Below are 19,896 nucleotides of genomic sequence, written 5' to 3'. Positions count from 1 at the left end.
TGCACGTAAGCATTATTTCATCAGTCTGTTCCCTTCTATGCCATTAAATGGGCTATGACTTTCCCATATCCGTATCTCGGCAGACCGCATAATAGCTATTTAGAAGATTTGCCAATGTACGGTTTTTATGCCGGTTGTGGGGGAGAGATGTATGCTTTTGTCTTATGATCCCTTTAAACAATTGAATTAAGTGTATGCATAAATGTTATGATATGTGACCGTTCCCCTTTCTTATCTAAGGTATTGGTTAGTATCGATGTTAGCTCTTGTGGTGCAGATCCCTCTCAGTGAGGTAGTATTTTCTGATGCTGAGAGCCCAATGTGTTTCCCTGTTTGCAAATGTTCTGCTCGAGTCGCCAATTACAATTCGTATTGCTTGGTTTGCCTTCCTCTTCTCGCCGCGGCACTAGTGGTGTGGTCAGTGATCGCTATTATTACAGATGTTTGATATCATCCTGCATTGCCCACTTCTGTCATGCATGGTGTCTGTTTAACATTCAAGGTAAGTCAAGTTAAGACATGCGGTGCCTCAGCCTATTCATTGGGATCGGGAACAAATCTATCCACCGTCTGTCAGATTTTCCCATTTTATCATTGGTGGACCTGATACTCCTCAGTTATCGGTTCCCTGAACTTTTTGATTTTTCCACCTGCGTTTTGCTGATTCTCTTATGTGGCCTCTGGGACCTTTCCCGTCTGTGGTGTGAAAGTGTGCACGATCTTCCTATCCGGTTTGGGAAATGGCGCTGGTTTCATGTTCTGAAACACGGGCCGATCTGTCACTGCAGACCAGTGGGTGCGCACTGGTACCCGTTGTGGGTAAACTCATGAGCTGCTTGCCAGTGTAGGTAGCTGTGAGTGCACACCCGCACCTATGGTGCCCCTGATTGTGTGTGCCGCCTTCCAATGCAGGTTTCTGCATGCGGACAGGCACAAATTGGTTAAAACCTTGTCTAGTCTGCTGTGCAGACTCGGGCAGGCTCACTGGCACCACTGGCGCTGGAAACTGTGTGTCACTCCTGCAGTCGCAGGTCGTGGTGCGCAATAGTGCACGTGCGCCCCGGTAGGGTATTTTCCACTACCTATGAGGCCTGCTCTGCCTATGAGTTAATATGCGGAAATGGTTGACAATACTTCAGACTGCAATGTTGAAGATTTCAGTGGAGGAGCCTCATGATATTTCATATCAATGTATTCACAGATCCAAACCTCTTCCATTGGTATAGGGGGGTTTGGCATAACTCCCTTAGAAATGCCACTTAAAGAATATGGCCATTTCTATGCTCCAGGGGTCTCGGGACCGTGGTGTCTGACTCCAGTGGACACCAGGGGTAGGGGAGGGGGAGAGCACATCTGTGCATTCTCCAATCCACAGCCATAAAACATGGGTATCCCACGATAACAGCAGACCGCTGTCATTTGACGGCCGAATGAGGTAGATTGAAGATTATCGGTTGGGAAACTTAGGGCCAGATGTAGGTAAATTCAATTTTGCGAGTCCTTGATAGCGATTTTTACCGAATCGCTATGTAGGAATTGCAAAAATAATTGCGATTCCTTATTATTCCTTAATTGTGAATTGCAAATTGAGATCCGCAATCAAGGAATCCCATCCATTCCTATGGGCCAAGAGGCCCATAGGAATGAATTGGATTTGCGCCCGCAATTTGCGAGTCTCCAAGAGGCACTCGCAAATTGCGGGCGCAATTTCAAGGGTGCAAGGGTTCCAAGAGGACACCCTGTTGCACCTTTGAAATGTGCATGTGTGCACATGTGGCGCACATACATGCCCTGAGGGCATGTATGTGTTCCACATGGCACTTTGTAAAAAGCCAAAAAGTGCTTTTTTTTTTTTTTTAAATGAAATCGTAAAATTCCACCAAATTCAAGTTGGTGGTATTTTGCGATTCCTTAAGGCAAAATCGCAATTTGCAATGCCTACCAGCATAACATTTAGGGAATCGCAAGTTGTGATTCTCTAAATGCTTGCGCAAAATAAGGAATCGCAATTTTGCGATTCCTTATTTTGCTAGTAGGTTTAAACTTACCTACATTGCAAGCAGCTAAATAGCGAGCGCAAACGCTGAAATTCTGCGAATTTCAGCATTTGCGCTTGCTATTTGGCTTCCTACATCTGGCCCTTAGTCTTTAGGGGCCAGATCATAGCCTCACTAAAATCACACCGTATAACTACAGGTGCTATCCTACAGCAAGAGATGAGATGTGCTTGTGGGGGACCGGAGTACCAGGACTGCATGGTTTACATTGTCCGAGGACTCTTGTGCTCATGGAGGATAACTGTCCAAATAGAGACTGGCCTGAGTACCTGCTGAAGTATGTTCTCGAAGGTCCCGACAGCAGGCCTCCTGTTCTCCCGGAGATCTCAGGGACGTCAAAGATCTCCCCCGAGGGACCTACACCATCTACCTGTGACATCTAGAGAGCAGTGCCTTCTCGAAAACCCACCTCAGCTACTAAATCCAAACTGGTAGCGTGGTGTGAGCGTGGACTTAAGACTTGTGGCTGGAGACCAAATTGCCTAGTGCAGAGCCCCAGAAATCTTACCCGCATCTGAGGCATGTGGATCCCGTACTGCGAGGACTGTGACACTTATAAGCATCTAGTGGTGGTGAGCTGATTCACTGGTTGCGGAAACCCACGTGACCCGTTTCATCGGTCGTGCCACATTTTTTTCGGGTGACTCGCTGACTGCATGCACATTGCATGTGGTGTTTGAGTCACAAGGTGCTGCGACCCTCGGCGGTGGTGTTTACCCTGCATAGTGCCTCATTCTACCTCATGTGGTTCAGCAGAACTTGTGACTATTTGTGTGTGACTGGACTGGTCGGATGCAACCTGTATCATCGTGCACTGGACGTTGTGGCTCATTTCCAGAGAGGTAAGAAATTGCAACTTTTCGTTGTATATGACCAGAATTGCCTGGTCCAACCCAAATCGATGTCCACTGGTCATTGTGCCTCCTGACCAGGGAGGTGCAGAATTTGCAACACATCGTGTTTGGAATCTGGAGTGTCTGGTGCGACTCATCCCTATGCACACCAGTCTCTGTTCCCAGATTGCCTGGGCACAACCCGAATCATCGTGTACTGATTGGGGCGCCTCATCCTGCGGAGGTGGCTCCCCTGTGTTACTCACCATTCATCGGTTGTTCCCTTGTTGACCCTCATCGTGGCAAACCAACAGCCCTCTACACTCCTGGCCCTTCCCGAAGATATTGTGACACCAGGTAGTAGCTCCAGTGATTCACTGGGTTGAAGAAAAGCTTCCGAGACAGTTAGGAAGCGGGTCATTCGACTGTGTGATTCCTTTATGTTTTGAGACCTTGATAAACTTCCTGAGTGGCTACTAATCTCTCCCTTGTTTACGCCTTCCTCCTAATTAAAACTCTTACATATTCCCCCCTGCTTCCCGAAGACACAGACTAAGTGTGACTTCAGCTGCGTACGGCCCAGTGTCCTGGAGGCGGGGCTGGTTATCTTCCATCCAGGGGTATGGGACAGTAGGGGTGAACTAAAGGGTGGAGGGAGGCTTTGGCTAAGGAGTCTGTAGAGGATGAACCATATACCTGCTGGGTATCTGTGGCACTGCATTAGGGTGCTTAGTGCGTATGTGTATGTAAGACCATGCCGTACGGACTGTCTGATAACCATTGCATAGTGATGCGGTGTATGTATGTGTGTGATTGTGTCCGGACTGCCTGTGATTCACAACACTGGCCAGCTGTGTCACCAGGGCACGAGTCAGAGTACCACTCGGGTGACAGCATCCCCCCACTTATTTTCCAGCGTAGACGCCATTCACCCTGCTTATCAAAACGCAGTCCACCCTGCCCTGCTCATCCAAAGCGTGATAAGAGCGCGCACCAACCAAACCACGCATTTCTGGGTGATTGCCTTGGACTGCCGGTCCCCACGCCCCTTGCGTAGGTTGACTTGCCCGCCTATTTTGAGCGCTACCTATTGAACCTGCCCCCACCACCTTGTAACCTTGCGGGTGACCTACCAGTAGAAGCTGTGATCTTTATTTTTTCGGGCTGCTGAATGACTCGTGCCCTGATGGTTTCTCGTAGGTACCGGTTCCCACTCGCTATCTCTCCCGTCTTTGAGAGCTGAGGTGAGGGTCTCGGCAGAATCTCTGCTACTGCTGCTACCTTGGCAATGAAGCACTGGACACGGAGCACATTATGTATTTAAATTCCCTGTTCTACAGGTATTGTGTTTCTTCTCCTCGCGTTGGCCTTGAAACAAGTTGAAAGCACTTCAGTGAGTGGCAGCACGCAATTAAGACAAGCGCGAAAATGAGTTTTGTGGAAATTCACTCTAGTTCCGAATACACATCAGGCAGGTACTTTTTAAACCACACACTCTTATTTAAAAAATAATACAAAAAATGACTGCAGCTCAATTGCTTCGAAATGCAGCAACAGCTAATCGTTGCTAGCCCGAGGGAGACTAACGTGACCGGCCTTGTTGTTTCCTTGTAGGGCTGTGGGTGTTTTGTGCGCGTTCTGTTGCTGTCACTTCCTTCCATTATTCAGTTGTGTGCTCCTTTAAAATGATATGCATTCCTGAACGTATTGTTACTATTCGACTATAATATAGACCGTATTGTTACTATCTGACTGTTCTACAGCACACCGTCGCCAGTGAGTGTGGACGTGCAGCACTTTGGGTAATCCGGGGATGACTTCCCTGGTGAATTTGAGGTTTCTGTCGTAGACTGGCAGCATCACATTAGACTTGCCCACTTGCAAGCCCCAGTCACAGCTGCACAGGGCCTTGCTCGTTTCCAGGACCGCTTCACAAAAGACCCCAGGAGCGAGATGAAGGGTTCTGGTGGGTGTATGAGGATTGGAACCGTGAGATCATGGGTAGACTGCTTTATCTCCCAGCAGTACCAATCAGATGTTTTTGCAGTATCTAAGACCAGATCCCCAAATAATGGACAAATATATGTGCTTCCCGCCACCACCTCAAGAGCCGCTAACCAATGTGCACATGTGTACACCCAGCTTGCACAAATGCACTGGCTTTTAGTAACTTTTGATCCGTTTTGGCTAGAAACACTTTTTGGGTGGAAATCTGCACATGATGGATTATGTGGCAAATCCATAACTGTGTGGAAAACAATACGGCCACAGAATCCTGCAATTACTGTGACTCTGATGTACAAGAAGTGAGTTTGCAAGGCTGGTATGTTTATACTAGAGCTGAGACAAGACAAGACACCAGACCAGGTAAGCATACAACAAACCAACTAACACGTAATAACTTAGAGGATGGACTCTGGAGCCGTATTGTGAAAGGGGGAGAAGCACACAGAGGGGGGATATAGTAACACAAAGCATGGAGGGAGTTTGTAGGGGGGAAGTACACGGGGAAGAGAGCAACACAGAGCAGATGGAGCATCTTCCTGGGGGAGAAGCACAGAACGGATAGGGAGGCTTGACTAATGTAGTTGTACGCCAAACTTCATCCACATTTGGGCTGTTAAGTCCTCCATACAGGGACCTTAAGTCACAGGCTTAAGTACTGAGCAGCTTCAATTGTTAAATCTTCCAAATTTTGCAAATGATAGATCTGCTGCACATGTGATTTCACTTCCTGCCGTGATTTCACTTCCTGTTGTGATGTCACTTTCTGCCGTGATGTCACTTCCTGTGACACCACCTAACTTGGAGAGTTCCCCCAATTCAGTTTTTTTAGGACTTGTCGTGTGCCACCTTATACGTTGATTGGTGCTAACAGCACAGTACCTTTTGACATTGGGTGTCTCCTGAATGGCTTCGTCCCGAGTGCTGCCAAAAAACATTCTATGTTTTGTGTATGTACATAACCTAGATATCGTGCTCCACATTAGAATGCTCGCTCAACTGGTGAGTTAGGTTAATTGTTATTTTGTGCATACTAGTGAAAGCATAACCATAAGAGAGGGCATAGTACTGCTAATATTTCCGATTGCATTTTATGCCCAAAAGTATATGATGGTCATGTTATAATGACTGCATATATGTGTTTAATCTAAACGTTTTTACGTACATCCTGTGTGAAGTCTCTTCTGTGACGCTCCTTGCATTTATCACAAGTGGCTACTATGCCTTTGCTTCACACATTGCCTCTGTAGTGAGCCTGACTGCTCAGTGCCAAGCTACCAAAGTGTGTGCACGGGTTATACAGCGAGTGTAATCACCTGCCCTTGATGGGAGCAGTAGTTCTGACTGGCTGGGGTCATCACTTCAGCCAAACAGACACTGCTGGTTCCAAAAATCATTTACACTGTAGACTACCTGTTCATACGTGGCTGTTTTGTACATTTCTTGCATCCACATCTGCAGATCAGGGCTATGTGGGGTTCTCCACAGTTATAAGTATACAGAACTTGGATATCGCTTGAGCCTTTGTGAACCATCTAGTCATCTGGTGTGTGACTTCAAGGTAGTCTGTACTATTGTGTAGGGGAGCTGCTTGGCACGTTAATGAGTCTATGCCCAAAGGCATAGTTCATGGAGGTCCACTCACCCTTCCAGTAATGACCTAAAGCTGGGCACTTTCAAAGGATATGTACAATATCACGCCCAGTGAGGCTGCATCTGGTACAAGCAGCCCCTTGTGATAGCCCTGTGTTGTGGAGACTCTTGGTAGACCAGTCTCATCTATGTATTATGCAATAACTACATTTTAGGTGGCTTCCTGCAGTGCTTGCCATGCTCTTGCTAGTTATTTTTCCTATTCCAGATGACTATCTGTGTAGTCTAGTTGGGCCAACCTGTCAGACATTTCTTCATTTGTCTTAATGTAGGGTAGGAAAATTAACGGTCATTAACACCCTTATGTAGGACTGATATTGCCCCGTTGAATCTTCTCTATGTGAGAAGACATTTACATACTGTGGAGTTATTCAGTTCTATAAATATTTGAGTAGGTAGTTTGATGAGGCAATGGTAGGGCCCTTGAAAGTTCCAATATAGTCATCCTGGAAGCCAAAATTCATGTAGAGCTTCAGAAAAAGTGTTTAGTCTACCATCTTTAATAAGGTGATCGATTGTTCTCATTTCTTTGTCGACAAAATGTTTCCGAATCGGTTCATTGCCTCCTATAGATTTTTCTGATGGATACATCTGCCAGTGGATTCCTCACCTTGTGAATATCCCCTGCGCCAGCAACATTCGGAAATTTTTGTAGCAGTCCACGCCGATGAGGTCGAAGACGACGTCAAAGAGGCACAGCTCCGCTCGCGACTCCGCTGACGTCACCGGCTCCATAAGAAGACCTCGTCGGCGTGATGACGTCAGTTCCCTTTTTTCCGCGCCGTCGACGCCAACGGATTTCGGGAATTGCTGTTGGTAGCTTCATTGTTACTTTGCGTTATCTCTGGATTTTCTCTGTTTCTCTTTCAAGGAAGTCTGGCTTCAAGCCTTGTCGTGAGTGCGGCAAACACATGTTGATCACGGATCCACATGAGGACTGTGTGTGGTGCTTGTCATCTGACCACGATGTGGATGGTTGTTCCAGCTGCCGCAAGATGAGCTCGAAGGCTCTCAAGGAAAGGGAAGCGAAGCTCTTCATCGCAAGGATGAAAAAGGAGAAGAGAGGAAGAAGAGAGGAAGAAGGAAGTCGAGGTCTCGATCGAGGTCGGCGTCGAAGTCGACTTTGGGGCATGCTTCACGAGCTAAGAAGCACAAGAAGAAGAGGAGGCACTCTTCTCGACACCACTTGGACAAGAACTCTGCCAACTCGATGCCGGAAGGACTCGGTGTCTCCTTCTCCTCTGCCGGATTTGCCTGCTGGTCCTTCGTCTCCAGTGGCTTCCCTGGCTCCGGCTTCTCCGGCGCCGGCTCAGACTCCGACGCCGGTTCCATCTCCGTCTCCGGGTTCCTCTCTGGTTCCATCTCCGGCCCGGTTGAAGATCTTCAAGTCCTGGGTGAGCCTGCAACACCGTTGATTCCACCGTCGGCTCCGGTTGGCCCGAGTCCGCTGATGCCTGACCAGTACCATGCATTCCCTGGACCAGGTCAGGACCCCTCGCATTATCTGAATGCGATGTATTGGGTTTTCGCTAGAGCCATGTACACCACAGGTGCACCTGCGGGTCCGATGGGTCCAATGGCGTTTAATTTGGGGGTGCCGCAAGTCTATCCACAGGCCCCTTTCATGCCGTTCTTTCCGGCGATGCCGTCTTGGCATCTACGTTCGGCGCAGTCTGATTCGAACACGGCGCCGCCGACGCCGCTGGTACGGATTCGGTCCAGAAGGGAGGCGCAGAGTGATTGATGAGTGGAGGTACCTTCTGGAGGAAGTAGAGGAAGGAAGCTGGTGGAGTGGGATGAAGTGTTTGAGGAGCTTAAGGAAGCTAGTGGGCTGGATTTGTCTCCTGAGTGGGAGATTACTCCGCCGTCGGATGAACCCTCCAAAGACGTGGCTCCATATCATGCAGTTATCAGAAAGGCTGCGGAACTGCTTGATCTCCAGTTGCCAACTACGGAGTTTAAATCAAACATTTTGACTGAGGTGTTGCATTCTCCTACGGCAGTTTCAGAACCATTGTTACCTTTTAATGAGGCCATTATTGACCCTGTGTTGGAGGTGTGGCGTAAGCCTTTTTCTGCTCCTGCAGTCTCCAAGACGGTTGCTAGGAGGAATAGGGCAGCTCCAGGGGACCCTGAGTTCTTGACATCGCATCCATCGCCTGAGAGCCTGGTGATTCAGGCGGCTTGTTCAGGGAAATCCAAGGGTGATTTTCCTCAGGTTCCGGGTGACAGAGAGGCTAAAAGGCTGTACCAATCGGCCAAAAAGGTCTTTTCATCGGCCAGTATGGCTCTAAAGTCAACGAATGCCACTTGCCTTTTAGGACGCTATGTACATGAGCTTATGGATTTTGCTAAGAAGCTGGCGCCAAAACTATCTGAGGAGGATAGGGTTGGCTTTAATGAAATCTTGACTGATGCCCAGGCAGCAGCACGCCAGGTGATCCAAAGTGGGCTGGACACGGCGGATTCAGTGGCAAGGGTCATGGGATCTTCTGTCGCCACTAGAAGGACTGCGTGGCTGAAGTCTTCGGAGTTTTCCCAGAATGTGCAATCAACTCTGTTGGACTTGCCATTTGATGGATCTGGCTTGTTTGGTAAAAAGGCAGATGTTGCTCTTGAACGTTTCAAGGAGAGCAAGGCAACGGCTGAGTCTATGGGCCTTCAATCCCAGTCAAGGGGGTCTTTTAAAAGGTACAGAGGGTTCGGAAGGGCATCCTTTCGATCCTATAGGCAGACCCAGCAGCAGCAAGGTTCCTCGTCTAGAGGATTCAGAGGTAGAATTAGGGGCCGCACACGTGGCCGTCAACTCTCCTCCTCCTCAGCCCCTCCCACTACCGCAAAACAGCCCTAGATCCGCCATTCTGGATCATGTTGGTCCTGTGGGGGGCCGGCTTACCCATTTTCTACAAGATTGGGAATCTGTATCTACAGATCTCTGGGTTCTGGATCTTGTAGAAAATGGGTACGCCTTCCTTTCGGGAATTCCCTCCAAATTACCCTCCATGTCAAGGGGCTTGCTCGGAGGACCACCGTCTTCTCCTGCAGGAGGAAGTTCTGAAGTTGTTTCAAAAGGGTGCGATAGAGGTGGTTCCAGAGCAGGAGAGGGGTCAGGGATGCTACTTCGGTATTTCCTGATTCCGAAAAAGGATGGCAGATTGCGTCCGATATTGGACCTCAGAATCTTGGATCTTTTTCTAAAGCAAGAGAAGTTCAAGATGCTCACCCTTGCTCCGGTTCTTCAGGCGCTGAATCAGGAGGACTGGATGGTGTCGATCGACTTGCAGGATGCGTATTTCCAAATCCCCATCCTGAACTCGCACAGGAAGTATCTCCGGTTTACGGTAGGATCGCAACATTATCAGTTTGCGGTCCTTCCGTTTGGTCTTACTACTGCACCCCGAGTCTTCACGTAGGTGATGGCAGTGGTGGCAGCCCATCTCAGAAGGTCGGGGATCTCGGGTTTTCCCCTATCTGGACGACTGGCTGATAAAAGCAGAGTCGCCAGAGAAGGTGCTACATCATCTGCAGGATACAGCTCAGCTGTTGTACAAATTGGGTTTCTCGATAAACGTGGCCCAAATCTCACCTGGTGCCCTCTCAGCGCAACCTGTTCATAGGTGCGGTACTGGACACTACTGTGTGTCGAGCATTCCCTCCTCCTCAAAGGATTCTCGACATACAGGAAATGATTCCTTTATTTTGCAATGGAGCGGTCGTTCCAGTTCTGAAGGTCCTTCGCCTGCTCGGTCTGTTTGCTTCCTGCATTCTTTTGGTCAACCATGCACGCTGGCACATGAGGGCGCTCCAGTGGTGCCTCCGCAGGCAGTGGTATCAGCACAAGGGAGATCTCAGGGAGTCTGTGAGAATCTCCGGAGAAGCTGCGGCGGATCTGTCTTGGTGGAGCGTGGAGGGCAATCTGTCTCAAGGGAAGCCCTTTCATCTGCCTCCATCGGTGGCCACAGTGATTACGGATGCATCCACTTTAGGGTGGGGTGCTCATCTGGGGGATCTGGAGTTTAAGGGTCTTTGGTCTCCAGAGGAGAGGTTGCTTCACATCAACCTTCTGGAATTGCGGGCGATTAGTTTAGCACTCAAGGCCTTCCTCCCTTCCCTTCGCGATCAGTCTGTTCAAGTCCTGACGGACAACACTACCGCGATGTGGTATATCCACAAACAGGGAGGATGGGGTTTCTTTGTCTCTGCAGAGAGGCTCTGCGTCTATGGTCCTGGGCTCGGGACCATCAGATTTGTCTGATGGCAAATCATCTGGCCGGGATTCTGAACGTACGTGCAGTCAGTCTCAGTCGGCAGTTCTCCGCCGACCACAAGTGGAGGCTCCATCCGGAGGTGGTTCGTCACGTCTTTTGGATGTGGGGGACTCCTCGGGTGGACCTGTTCGCCACTCACGAGAATGCTCACTGCCCGTCATTCTGCAGTCTCCAGTATCCGATGCAGGGAGCATTGGGGGACGCGTTTCGGATAGATTGGAGCTCACTACTCCTTTACGCGTTTCCTCCCATACCCTTGATTCCTCGGGTTCTGAGGAAGATTCGCCAAGACCGGGCCCAAGTCATTTTGATCGCCCCGGATTGGCCAAGAAGGGTGTGGTACACACATCTTCTCCACCTCTCCTCGTGGCCTCCAATCCATCTCCTGCTGAGGGCAGACCTCCTCTCGCAATCGGAGGGGCAGGTTCTACACCCCCCACCTCCAGAGCTTACACCTTCATGCCTGGAGATTGTACGGGGCAACCTGAATTCTTTTTCTCTCCCACCTGATGTGGTAGATGTAATTTTGTCTGCCAGACGTCATTCCACCAAATCTATATATTCCTATAGGTGGTCTAAATTTGTTCTCTGGTGTGGAGAGAAGTCAATTGATCCTTTGAAGGCTCGTCTATCTAACATTCTACAGTTTGCCCTTTCTCTTGCTCAGCAAGGCTTTGCTGTGGCCACAGTAAAGGGATACTTATCGGCTTTGTCGGCTTTCCTTTGCTTGCCGGACCAACCTTCATTGTTCAAATCACCTATTTTGCTTAGATTTCTCAAGGGCCTCACAAACGGATTTCCTCCTACTCCCTTTATTGTGCCTCAATGGGACTTTGTCTTGACTTATCTGATGGGTTCTCCCTTCGAGCCCTTACACAAGTGTCCCTTGAGACTGTTGTCTTTTAAGACGGTTTTCCTCATTGCAATTACCTCGGCAAGGAGGGTAAGTGAGCTTCAAGCTCTAAGTTCAAAACCCCCGTTTTTGACCATTCATGCTGAAAGAATGGTACTCAGGACCAGGGCTGCGTTTTTGCCTAAGGTGGTTACTCCCTTCCTTCTGGGGCAGTCCATTACCCTTCCTTCCTTCTATCCTCCCCCTCACCCTTCCAAGGAGGAGGAGAGACTTCACCGCTTGGACCCTAAGAGGGCGGTGAGCTTCTACCTGGACAGGAGAAAAGACTTTTGAGTTGATGACCAGCTCTTCGTGGGCTTTGTTGGCTGCAGGAAAGGGAGAGCGGTGCACAAGGGCACCCTTTCCAGATGGATTGTCTTGTGCATCAAGATATTCTACTCTTTGGCTAGTAAGGAACCTTCAGAGGGTTTGAGAGCTCATTCCACTAGAGCAAAGTCTTCCACTTCTGCTTTGTCTAGGGGGGTTCCTGTGGAGGACATTTGTAGGGCGGCAACTTGGGCCTCCCTCCACACCTTCGCAAAACATTATTGCTTAGACACCGAGGTGAGGAGGGACGGACACTTTGCTCGTTCCGTCCATTATGACTTTCTGGTATAGAAGGGTGGACACCCTCCTCCGGGAGTGGGGACTGCTGTGGAATCTATTCACAAGGTGAGGAATCCACTGGCAGATGTATCCATCAGAAGAACAAGTTACTTACCTTCGGTAACGCTTTTTCTGGTGGATACAGTATCTGCCTGTGGATTCCTCACTGACCCATTTGCCTCCCCGTTGTCCATCCTTCTATACCTGCACTTCTTCTAGTGGTGTTTCAAAATGTGTTTTGTTACTGTCGAAGGCATTGTGTTATTTCTTTTGCCTTTCTATTTATTCTCCATACTATGTGTGTTGCTTGTATATTATATACTGTGTATATATTGCCGTCATCCGTGTGCCTCGAAGGCACGGAAAAAAAGGGCGGAACTGACGTTATCACGCCGACGAGGTCTTCTTATGGAGCCGGTGACGTCAGCGGAGTCGCGAGCGAAGCCGTGCCTCTGTGACGTAGTCTTCGACCTCATCGGCGTGGACTGCTACAAAAGTTTCCGAATGTTGCTGGCGCAGGGGATATTCACAAGGTGAGGAATCCACAGGCAGATACTGTATCCACCAGAAAAAGCGTTACCGAAGGTAAGTAACTTGTTCTTTAGGACTCATTAGAGCCAGCGCAAGCGAGTTTTTAAAGTGCTGCCAAAGGCAGCCACCAGCTTGCTGTTGTGCGCACAAGCGCGCTCCTCGCTCCGCCTCTCCAATGTTCTGTTGCTTGTTTAACTTGCAGTGCGAGGCGCACAGGCTTGTCTTTTCATGTTTTTTTAACTTGCAGCGCGAGCGCGCGCTAGTTATCTATTGAAGCACTGCCGTCCTAATTATGGCTTCACTGACCACCCAGCGGTCACGCATGGGATGTGTTTGAAAAAGGACCGCCTCTTTACAGCTTTAGAGAACGTCTACAGAAAACGAATTTTCATTGCTGTCCAACTTGATAGCATTTGCATTGTCAGCAACCCGTTGTTCATATTGAAGTGAAAACAATATTTTGCTGTGTTTTGAGTCCCCGTTAAATTGTTCTTTAAAAATCGTGTGAAGTATAGCGGTGCGTTTTTGAGAGGTGTCTTTCCAGGCGCATTGTCGCTGTTGGTGGAGCTCATGCACTGTTCAGTTTTGACTGACATTCTTTTTTATAAACTCGATGACCCGGCTGAGAGGGGTGAGCTATTTGCGTGGATTAAAGAAATGTCTTCACCAGTTACAAATGTAGCCTGAGGCCACCTAAGATATCATGACTTTTTTTATCTGAAAACACATCTGCTAGACCATGAGGCCGCCAGCCTACGATGCCTACACATTTCAAGTGCTCGCCGAGTGACATACTGCTGTGTTTACAACGCAGAGTGCAGGTATCAGGAAGACGTTTTCGTCATTGAACATGTCTCCACCTGCTCACGATCACACGCAGTAAATTAACGAGGAGCAGGGCGTCACTGTTTACAGTGGAGAGAGGGTTTACCTTCAAAGTGGAGGCCTAGAGTTCATTCCTAAACTGATCATTTCCTTATGTGAGTGGATCTTGGGACCTTGTGGGTCTTGAACGGATCGCACTGCAGCCTTAACTAGACAAGCATTGACATAGCCAATAGGTCTCGCCTTTGGGACCTTATAAGTATTTAATTATGCAGCACAATATCCTTGGTGCAACATCAACTGTTGAATGGCTAAACACTTATAATGTCCCAAAGGCGAGACCTATTGGCTATGCCAATGCTTGTTGTGTTTGCCCTCCAGTAGGACCTCTTTATGGAGGACATAATCTTCCCTCTTTTTCACGTGTCTGCTTTGCCAAGCATGAATTGTCGCTTTTAGGACTCGTTTTGGATGCCAACTGGGTTTTTGATTCACATATATAAAGGTTATCATCCGATCAGCCCCCTCTGCTCCTTTAGCAATCTTTCATAGAACACATTGAGATGTATCTAGACGTGTGTGTAGCATGTAGCTTATTGGTGACAACTGAAATGCGAGTCAGTATTCAGCATGTGCTTTTTCCAGGGTAGACCTGGCTTGGCAGTTCGGGCTGGACTGTTCCCATGAGGCACAGGGTCAAGACTGATTTGCACGTGGCTTGGTCCAAACTGGGGTGGCATGGTGAGCAAAAGAACAATGGATTTAACCTAGATCTATTGACTGGGGGTGAATGGTTGATTTACTCTACATTCCGTCCATTATCTGTGTCTTTTTCTTTCTTGCCCTAAGTGCACCGGGTATGCCCAGACGTGGGTCCTGGGCTCACTGTGCCACTAGATTCAAGGTAGCCTGGCTGATGAGGGGTAATGCCCCGAAACCGGTCCCAGGATGCTTGCTTCCGGTCCAGGCAGGGCTTGGCAGTTCGGGCTGGACTGATCCCATGAGGCACAGGTTCCAGACTGATTTGCACATGGCTGGGTCCAAATTGGGGTGGCATGGTGAGCAAAAGAACAATGGCTTTAACCTAGATCTATTAACTGGGGTGAATGTTTGATTTACCCTATATTCCGTCCATCATCTATGTGTCTTTTGCTTTCTCACCGTAAGTTGTGGCCATGAGTGTACTCCTTTTTAGATGTGGTCTTCTTACTACCCAGATGAATGTCTTCATTACCTTGGTGAGTTCACAGATTCTATGGGCAGGTAGAGATAGTGCGAGCATTGCGAACATGTAATTAATGCCGGCGATTGAATTCATTTTATGCATTTGTGTCCTGCTCCACATGGACACAGTAAGTGAGGACCATCTCTGTACATCTGTCTTTATTGTTGAAATCAGTGGGTCCATGTTATCTTTAACCATGTGGGCTCGCTCTATTTTTACAGTGATTCCTTAAATATTTCAGGTTGGTCAGTTTCTATTTAAAAGAATGTTCTACTCTTGAGGCTACTGCCGTAAATTGCGTCAAAGGTAAAGCCTTGCATTTACCCCAATCAGTTTTGTACACAAAGGATAAGGAGAATCTAGAGAACATGTGTATTAGATGTGGGTGGACTTTTGAGGGTTGGAGACTGACTAGTATCTCATCTGCATATAGTAGGTTCTTGTCTTTCCACACCTTTGTCATAATGCCTTCAATGTAATTATTTTGTCTTATGGCTTGGCTAAAGGTTCTAGGGCCAAGACACAAAGCAGTGAGGATAGTGGGCATCCCTGTCTTTTCCTTCTTTATATCTGAAAGTAAGTTGATGTGTCTATTACATCTGAACACTGCCAAAATGAGTATACAGCCATTTGACTGTTTTAAGAAATTGTTCTACTAGGCTAAAGCATTTCAATATGCACAACAGGTAGCCACTTCATCCTATCAAATGCTTTCCCCGCATCCAACAAGAGCTTCACCTTCTCTTCTTTGTTATCTTTCTTTAGCCAAAGTATCTGTGTGAGCGATCTCAGATGGGACTCCGAGGACTGAGTAGCATGGTATAAAGCTCAGTTAATCTTCGTATGACTTGGTATATCTTGTTTAAGTCAGTAGACCAACACTTATGCTAGAATTTTCATATCTGTTTTAATAGCAGACACAACCTAGTGGGTCTTTCCCAGGTTTCAGTAATAATGTGATCTATAGAGGGAGATTTGGTGGTGTTAATCTTCTCTTTAAAAAATTTGAATAGCAATGAAACTAGTAGGTGTTTATTGAGCCTAATGTATTGTGCCAGATATCCATCTAGTCCTGGTGCCTTGTTATACGGCAGTCATTACTTCTGTAAATATATCTTTGGTTGTATATTGATTTCGTATATAGGTTTGATATAGGTTGACTTTTGGTAGGCATTTATCCATATAGAGTGCATTGTAATAATCTGTGCATGTATTACGGATATCTAACAAGTCGATGACTATTTCACCTGATTTGCCTCTTATAGCAGGTGTGGTGAGTTGAGCCGCTTGTCCAAGTTACATGGCCAAGAGCCTGCCCACATTTACCCCATCTCATATTGGTGCTGCCTCAGCCTGTACATAGCTTTTTTGACCTGAGATGCAAACAATTGTTTCAGTACAAGTTTTGCCTGTAAGAGATTGTGTAGATCAGTCACTGTATGTGATTTCAAATAGGTAGGTGAGTGATGTCACTTGTGATTCTAGACTGATTGTTTTCTTGAGCTTTTCCTATGCGGCGGTCTAAGTCTCTCATTCTTACCTCTCACGCTTGCCTTGCCCGCTACCCACACAATTTGGTTGAACATTACTGTGTGCTCTTTTTCCCCTTAGGTGTATACGCAGCATGGATGTAAATTTCCATTTGTTTGTGGGCTTCTGGTAATAGGACATGTTGAGCCACCACTGTCCTTTCTGGGAGTTTGTGAGCCCCATGTCTATTTTAATATGAATTTTTTCATGGTCAGACACTCCATTCTATTCAATAGTAGTGTCTAATCTTTCCAATTAGGGAGGTCAAGGTTAGGAAATAGACAGTACAGAATCTCCTGACATGGGTGAGCGAAATTAACATTTATTCCCTTTCTCTGAGGTGCCACAATCTACTTGGGTCATAAAAGGTCAAATCTTTTTGGAGACGTCCTTTTTGAGCATAGAGGTACCGGACGGGAATGCAGTAGAACCCATAGCAGGCCCTGATGGCTGAACACATACCGCGCTGCGGCTACCCTGGAGGCCCTTTAATATACACTCCTTTTGTCTTCTCTTCTTATGCTTCCCCCCCCCCCCCCCCCCCCCCCCCACGCCTTTCCTCTCTTCTTTCCCACTCATTTCCTTTTATCGGCGATCTAGATTTGTCCCTTGTCGCTCAATTGTCTTTCGGTGTTTCTGCCCCATTGACCACTGCTGAGTTACTTCCTTTAGTCTGCTCCTTTCGTTCAGTCACAAGGTCTCCAATTTCTCTTCCGACTGTTCCTAAGGATATGTACACTGATGTCTGGGTGATAACCATTTCTATTCTTCAAGAGAGACTAACATTCCTTCCAATTGGCCTGGTTTGTCATACTACTGTGTTTTGTAGCATATAATCAGCAGGGTTGTGAAGTCCAAAAGGCTGTATCTGATGTCCAGTTTTTTAAATCTCAGCCTGAGTGCTAGGAGCATCTTCCTGCATTGGATGGTATCCTGAGCAAAATCTTACGTAATCTACTGTTTGCTTAACACGGGCCTTGAAGGAGGCAATGTTGAAGCTGATTGAGAAGATGTCTCTTTAGGTCTTTGCTGTCTTTCACTGTCGCCATGGATAGTCTGAAAATGGTAAGTTCTTCGAGAATGACCTCCAGTGCCAAGTCCGTCAGCAGCAGGGTCTGTTCAGATGTCATCTTGGGGTGTTAACATATTAGCTTTGCAGTCTATGCAGTTGTAATTGGAGATTCAATCACTTTCAGGCCTGTCTTACAATTCTGTGTGGTTTCCTTGTGGTAGACCTTGTGGAAAGTGCAGAGTTTGTATTTGCTCTGTGGTGGGGGCGTAGTTTTGGGAGGTTGTGCAGTCCCAGTGTGATCAGCGATTGAGAAGATAGCTATTAGTTCTCATGGAGAAGTCATGGGTCTGCTTATGCCAAACAAATGTGATTCAGGTGTTCGTTAAAAACTCTGGTTCCATGTAGTTGTGTGTCCATTGCAGTATGTTCAGCATTGTTGCAAGTAGAACTGACCCAAGGAAATGCCGCAGGGCTACCGCTTGCCACTGTTCCCTTAAATCTCCCCTGCTCATGCCTTAACAAGAGTTGATTTAGTGATTGTGATATGTGCATCTGTCCCCCCCCTGTAGAATATTGTACCCGCTGCAGTGGTTGGGCCTGTTGTAGGAAGCTGGCTCTGTTTATGCTGTACCAAAGTAAGGTATAGTGTGCACAGAGGCCAGTGGCTTACAGAGGTTAAAGTAGATAATACCTTACTCTCTATTTGTGGTAGTGTGGGTGAGCACTAAGGCTTTATCAGAGGGTAGTGTTAAGCATTTATTGTACACACTCAGGCAAGAAATGACAGCACACACTCAAAGACTGAACTTAGACCAATTGTCTGTGTAAAAATACTTCTTTTATTGTATTTTATTTTTAGAACCAAGCAGGACTTGGTTCAGGTAAGTAAAGTAGTACCTTTCAAGCAGGTTGAACAATACAAACAAGCTGAATGAAAATGACTTTGTTACAGGTTTGTAAAATCTTTAAATATAGTTGAAATTACTTTTGGATTACTTTAGATTACGTTTTCTTCTCAATGTGATATGCCTAGATATCACACTGGGACATTTCTTAGATAAAAGGTAAGTAAAACAGTTTTGCAAAAAAAAAAAAAACTGTTACTTATCTTTCCATACAAACACCCTCAACACTTGAAAGTTTTTCAGAGAAAAACAGTCAATGCAGTACTATGGAGGTATATGAGGTTATAGGTTTGTAGGTAAGTAAACGGTCTTTAGGGTTTCGTTTCTGGGGTTAGAACAAATATTCACCCAGGGTCAAGTATGCACTCAAAAAGAACGCTCAGCGACACTAGGGCGGCCAAGTGCAGAGTGCTGATGTCCAATGTTATCCTATGGGGGTTAGGGGGCCGTCTGTTGGTGGCTGGTCTCAGGCATGCCACAAGGTTGAGGGAACAAAGCTCCTAGGGTTAAGCTAAGGGCAAAGGGGGATGCAAGTTGGCACACCAGTTTCACCCACAGCGGCACAGGGGCGACCTGGTACAGGGAGCTGATTTGGCCTCGGGTACCCTGTAGTTTTCAATGGGAGTTGCTGGTTTTGGCTGCAGGTTCGGTCCAGGAAGTCTTCCGGGAGGAACCAACAGCAGGGGAGTTAAGTTGGGGGGCTTGGGGATGTAGGTGCACCTCAGGTGCTCTTCTCCAGGGTGCACGGCGGCCGGTTGCTGGGGTGCCTTTTGAGGTCGGATTTCACCTTACCGGGCCACTTGCGGTTGGGGGGGTCTCCATGCAGAGGCTGCAGGCGGAGTCGGGGAGTCCTGGAGGGGTCAACTCACGGTGGACTCAGACTCTGGAGCGCAGGGGGACCTCGCTAGGATTGATGGGCCACTCTGACTTGGGCCGTAGGCGACTAGTGCAGTGGTTATTCCAGGCATTGGGTTTCTTTATCTTCAGCAGACTCAGTCTTTCTTTGGAGATCTTCCTTTGAACAGAGCTTCTGTTTGCAGGAGATCCAACCTTTGTTGAAGGCAATCAGTCCTCTCAGGTGTTCTGGTGGTCGCTGGCTGCAGGACAAGGTGACTTTTGGCGCAGGATCTCTGGAAACTGCAGATGGGCCGGTAGGGCTGGGGCCAGGTTAGTTCTCTGCAGTCTCCTCTGCTGTGCGTCTTCTTTCGTGCTTCTTCGTAGGTGGCGGGAGTCTGCCTTCTAGGTTAAGGGCTGCCCCTAAATACTGTATTTGGGGGGTGTTTTAGGGGTCTCGAGGTCAGTAGCCAGTGGGCTACTGACCTTACTGTGACTGCACCCTTGGTCTGCTCACCCCACGGGGGTGGGGGGGGCGCAATCCCTAACCCTGATTGAAGAGTGGCTGCCATCTGCAAGATGGTGGGAACTGAAGAGTGAGCTTCACCTCGCCTCCCCCACCTGAGGGGTAGAGTTGGCACAGGTCGGCCCACCTTTAGAGCTTCTCTAATTTTTCCTGCCAAAAAAGGGGTGAGACAGGAAGGGGGCCTGCTTCTGATAG

At 47.7% G+C, this 19,896-nt stretch overlaps 1 protein-coding gene across 8 annotated transcripts in view; it reads left to right on the top strand.

Annotated features, from left to right (window-relative positions):
- Positions 1-19,896, top strand: part of AGFG1 (ArfGAP with FG repeats 1) — a 559,380-nt gene that overhangs the window by 418,254 nt on the left and 121,230 nt on the right. The window lies entirely within an intron of this gene.

Source organism: Triturus cristatus, chromosome 11 (assembly GCF_964204655.1).
Source record: "Triturus cristatus chromosome 11, aTriCri1.1, whole genome shotgun sequence".
Lineage (NCBI taxonomy): Eukaryota > Metazoa > Chordata > Amphibia > Caudata > Salamandridae > Triturus > Triturus cristatus.
Note: the sequence above shows the minus strand (reverse complement) of the source record. Positions and strands in the feature narration are given on the sequence as shown.